This window comes from Macadamia integrifolia, unplaced genomic scaffold, assembly GCF_013358625.1.
Source record: "Macadamia integrifolia cultivar HAES 741 unplaced genomic scaffold, SCU_Mint_v3 scaffold1835, whole genome shotgun sequence".
NCBI classification, from domain to species: domain Eukaryota; kingdom Viridiplantae; phylum Streptophyta; class Magnoliopsida; order Proteales; family Proteaceae; genus Macadamia; species Macadamia integrifolia.
The window spans coordinates 67,223-72,967 of NW_024868375.1; the positions used below are offsets into that span (position 1 = coordinate 67,223).

Consider the following 5,745-nt stretch of genomic DNA (forward strand, 5'->3'; position numbering starts at 1 on the left):
TTTTTTTTTTCAATTGAAACTGTTAGCTACGTTTATGAACATATCATATTCTTGAAACAGCGTGATCAGGAAGATGCCCAACTATGATCTGCATTTAATAATGCATGATCACTTCACTAGGGTATCAATCTGAATTGGGTTTTTATTTTAGGAAGTTTGTCTTGATCTGGGAATTTTTATTTAGTGTATTTCCTAGATTCATACTTCTTGATATATACAATTCCTACCTACCTTCCCTACAAGTTCGAGCTTTTAGATGAAGCAGTAGCGAACAATACTTTTATTTGTTTAGGAGGGGTTAAGCACTCACGGGAGTTGCTAAATTGTAATTGGATTCATATTAGGAGTCTTAGTTTGAATTAAGTAAGAGGCTCAGAATCATAATAGAAGCTTACTTTTTTTTCTTTGGGGAAGGGGGATGAAAATTAGTGGTCAAGCTTTTGCTACTGCTTTAGCTATTATTGCTGCTAGTGCTATATATCATCGTTGTTTCTTGATTACTGATCTTTCTCCTTGTTAGCATTCTTGTTAGTGGGTTCATTACCCTTAGGAGTTAATTTTTCATTTTATCTTCTATACTTTCCTTACTAAGACCTTTTAATCCGTCCTGCATCAATTGCTCAACCCTAATCCACCTTGCCCTGTGAAACCTGCATGGGACTCGCTGATTTTACAGGCTAACCAGTGCAGGTTCCATGTGGTTCGGTAAGGTGAGGTTGAGTGGGCCCCAGGGTTATTGAAGAACCCAACCCTAATTTGACTATCATCATTTCAATCCATGCCATTAAAGACAGCACTAGTATGGGATGGTGTGGCATTTTACTGATTAAACCTGCCCATTGCAAGGTTTGAAATTTCAGATTTCACCCCCATTTCGGCCTCTTCCAAAACCTAAATATTTCGGAAGTTTCAATAGTCATTTTGTATCGATTTCCTGCAAACTTAAGACTTATACCCTACTTTTCATCAAGGGAGGCTGTTGTGAAACAATTCAGATCTGGATATGTTCCTGGTGGCTATGAATTTTGTATTGGAATTCTGGAGTATAAAATTCGCCAAAACCACTGATAATTAACAATCAGGCTAGTTCTCCTAGAATTCCATAAAAAGGAAAAATCGGGACGTGGATTGAATCATACTGCAAGCAATCATGTCATGGCGTATTATATTAATAGTTTGCTTATGCTACTTTCTGTTTATATTTCGCTAATTTAAATTACTTGTTGGAACTGAAGCATTGCTGTTTTGGGTGGTAATTCTATGCAGGGTCTCCTGCGCTCCCAGATGCAATCAACCAATGAAGAAAAGGGGAATCAGAAAAGGTAAATTAGTCCAGTAGCCCAATATCTGACCTGGTAAATGCAGTTTTCTGTCAGGCCACATTCGAATCCAGGGTGGAACTAGAGGGGCGCCCAAAGTGCTTAACAGCTCCTTTGTATTGTACAGAAACGTGATTGCATGAAATATGATAAACTTTTATGCATATATGATAAATGTATATAACCTGCCTCCCCCTTCATTCATTATGGGTGAATGGGGAAATTGGTTTAGGTGGGCCCCCCAGTACGAAAGTGCTGGCTCCGACCCTGTTAGAATTATTGAGTCTATATAAGTATGTACCCCAAACATGTAGTCTGATAAATAGTTTTCCCTTATTTATGAGAATTATGCCACTATCTCCATGATTCTGATGAGTTACAACTCACCATTGTCAACAATATGACATCTTTGACTTGTCTAAGACTGCAGTGGTACTTGGAAAAGTTATGATGGTACTTACTCTTACACTAATCCAAGATTCACCAGCTTTATTTGTCATTTTCAAACTGTGAAGTTGTGCTTTATGGCTTACACAGGAGGATCGTTGATGAATACTTTAAAGTATGTGCTTCAGCTAACTAAGGATTGCTCTGGTTGCAGTGATAACTTGGATTTGAATATTATAGAAAATTCATTGAGTGCAAAAGAGAAGTTAATCTCTGAACTGAACATGGAACTTCACAGTATGGAATCCACTTTATTGAATGAGCGAGAGCAGCATGTGATTGAGATTAAGAATTTGAAAGCTTTACTGAATGAAAAGGTATTTGAGTATTTGTTTCTGTTCTAGCATAATTTTATCAAAACATATTTTGTTGGTTCAACATGAAGTCTCATTTTAGTAAGTTTTTGCTTCAGAGAGGGAACCCGTACCTCAGGTTATGAAGGCTTTCATTGATTAATTTATTGAAATCATAATGGTAAATGTGAATCATTGCTCATCGTTAATCAGATCTTGATGAATGTCCTCTTATTAATACCTTCTGGACTCCTTATTCCTATTCAAGCTTTGCCACCACTTAATCTGTTGTAGCCCAGTTACCTGTTTGAGTGGTTCTCAATAGGTTCTCTGTGACAAGTCCTGTTTTCTGCATTCCTATTTATTTTGCACTTTTTGTATAAGTTGTTGCTAGATGCTTTTTGGTTTACAATACTCCATAGCCTAAAATATCTTTTTTTTTTTTTTTTTTCCTGCCAGATTCTCTTATTTGCATTTAGTTGGACTGATGTACTGGGTGGGTTCATGTAGAGTTAGTGATAGAGAAAGCCCAGATATTTTTCAGAATGGATTTTCCGATGCACATATAGGGCATCTAATTCTACATATGGTTAAAGGCTCTTTTATTCGTTTTCCTTATTATTTTTATGGTTTGTTAAGCCTAGATAAATAATGGGTTGTTTTCTGTCTTTTTTATCTATAGCATTAGTGGTTACGGCATATTTTTTGTTGGAATATTTTTCTTCTTTTTGATAGATCATTTGAATTTTCTTTAAAAGTTATATTTTTTCCTATTACTTTTCATAGTAGTCGGTATATTAGTGCCAACTTTAATTGACTCTCGTCTCTGGGTAGTTATGTTGGATTTTGCTTTTGATTTTTAGTGCTGGATGACCCAGTAGTGGCTTATGTTGTAATAGGAGATGGTTACCTGGTTAGTAGTTTGAGTGCAAAGCGAGATATGAATATATGATCAAGTCCTTGTCTTAGTATGACGAATAACTAGACTATATATGGTACTGTAAAATTACTTATTGCTCATTGAACGAAATCAGGAGTGCTGCTGAATACTCAGCTGTGTGGATTCTTGGGTTATACAAGGTGGATTCCATCTCATCTAGGTTGATTTCTTGGTCTATTCTCTTTTCTTGTCTCTATTCTTCTCCCCTTTTTTTTTCTCTATGCATGTCATGATCAGTTACCATGTCTCTCCCTGGGTCTTCTTGTCTTCTTTTAGGCCATCAACCACTAGTACCTGAAAGGAAAGAAAATTTACCATCAACCACCACCAAGTAGCTCAAGGTTACATCATCTTCATCAATTCCACCCACAAACCCCTGTCCTAACCCAGCTGACAGCCATCTTCACCCCTATTCCCTGTGTTTGCATAAATCCCTGAGGTAAATCATCTCTCCCTACTACCTCTTTAACTGTCCATCCTTATCTGCCCCTTCATCTTTTATTAAGTCGATAACCCTTGTTTCTCGTGTGTCAAATTCAAAGCATAAATCATCTCTCCCTACCACCTATTTAACTGTCCATCCTAATCTGTCCCTTCATCTTTTATTAAGTCGATAACCCTTGTTTCTCGTGTGTCAACTTCAAAGCCCTATTCAGTAATCACCTGGTAGGTGAATGGGCATCATTGCTGCCTCACCGAGGCGTAGATTTGAGTCCAAATCACCATGGTTAAATGCCACATTGTGGTACATGCAATGATCCACATGGGCACACTCCTATTAGATCCCCCACCCCAAAGTTGTACTACCAGTAAAAAATTTAAAAATAAAATGTTTGAAAAAATAAAAACTTCAAAACCCTGTCCAAGGAAAAATCCAATCTTTCTTATCGGATAAGGTTAATTTATAGGACAATGTTCTTGTGGAGTTGAAGAAGGAGCTTCAGACGAGGCCAACAATCAAATTAGTTGATGACCTGTGCAAAAAAGTCAAGATATTACAGGTACTTCTCTTCCTCTGCACTGTGTGTGGATCTTGAATTACTTTCTCCTTATGGGTTTTATGATCATCATCGCTTTAACTGATCCTATAAATTTTTTTCATGAGATTTTTGAATATTCAGAAAAGTTCTTCTACTCCATGGATTGTTCAAATTGCATTTATGGGATGATGCACTATTTTAGATACACTTTCATTTTGAGTAATTATCAGGCATTAAGAAATGTGAGCTTAGATTAAAGGAATGAAACTGATACTATAATATATATTTTTTTTGGATGAATAAATAAATTCATTACCATGGGAGAAGAATATACAAAGGAAAATGAGGGAGGGAGGGAGGGAGAGAGAGAGGAAAAAGAGGTAGGGGCAATCAGCCTTATGGGCTACAAGGAAGGAAGGGGAAAGCCCTTTTAATCCGGGAACCACACCAAGAACCAGCAAAAGGGGGGGTGCAAGAAAAGAAGAGGGAAGACCCCAGGACACAACAATGAGCATGTTCCTTAGGGAATCACGAACCGATCTCTGGCAACTGAAACCGAGCTTAGAGCTAAGCTTGAAGTAGATGGATTTCCAAATCGTATCAAAGAACGGGAGTTGGGAGTTAATCTATGTAGATTATGCTCTATCCAAATATGGTTGATAATTGCACAAAAGGCTAGCTTCCGACTATGTCACAAATACTGGATCCACTAAATGTCGTATCTACCTAGATCCACTCCCTACTCAGTGGTAGGATACGCATACTGGAAGGCCAATAGTTGAAAAAGACTCTTTTCCAGATGGAGGAGAAGGGACAGGAAAAGAACAGGTGGTCGGCATCTTCAAATCCATTCCAACAAAGATAGCAGGACTGGGGGACCTGAATGTGCCGATGGATGAGGAAGGACTGCAATTGGGAGGCAGTTAGAGAGGGCACTCCACGCTATGAAGCTATGGCGAGGGTTGTGACCTTTAAATCAAATGATGTTTCTCCTGGACAATGGGATCTTTAGAACAAATGAAGTTCCAAGCAGAAGCTGAAGAGAACTGGCCTGACGAAGATGGGGACCAAATAACCTTCTCCAACCTTCCTCGATGGTCGAGGGGATGGGGGGAGGGGGAGGACCATAGATCAAGTAGAGGTGGATAGGAGGGGGGACCAAACTCCATGGGAGATGATGGATGAAACAGGGACATATCTATCCAACCCGGAAGGGTAGATGATCCTAGAGGAGATGAGGGATAGGAGGATGCTAGTGGTCAATCCAAAGGGAGGTGGAGGCACCATTGCCAACGGAGTGGGAGATGGCTCCCAAAGCACTAGATATGGAGGAAATGATGTTCCACCAGATCCAAGAGGGGTCAGACAGAAAGGAGATAGTCCAAAGGGAGTCATTTTTCAAAAGGTGGGACACAAATACTACTGTGCTTCAAAGCAAGCTTCTAGATGAGCCTGAGGGTACCCATAGAATTAACATCCTTAATACTTCTAAGGCCCAGGCCACCTTCCTCTTTAGGGTGACAGACTTTGTCCTAAGAGAGCGGATGAAGGAATTTGGAAGTGTCATTCCCTTTCCAGAGGAAGGAGCAAAACAAATGGTTAATGGATTTAGAGGTGGCAGTAGGGAGAGGAAAGATGCCCGACCAGCAGAGATACATAGATTGGAGGAAAGATCTTATAAGGATCAGACGGCTAGCATAGGAGAGCAATTTACTCTTCCAAAGCTGGAGCTTCTTCTTCAGAAGATCAAGAAGGGGGGGGGGGGG

General features: G+C 39.3%; 1 pseudogene; it reads left to right on the plus strand.

The window, feature by feature from the left end:
• LOC122064954 overlaps positions 1-5,745 on the plus strand; it is a 46,665-nt pseudogene that overhangs the window by 15,488 nt on the left and 25,432 nt on the right.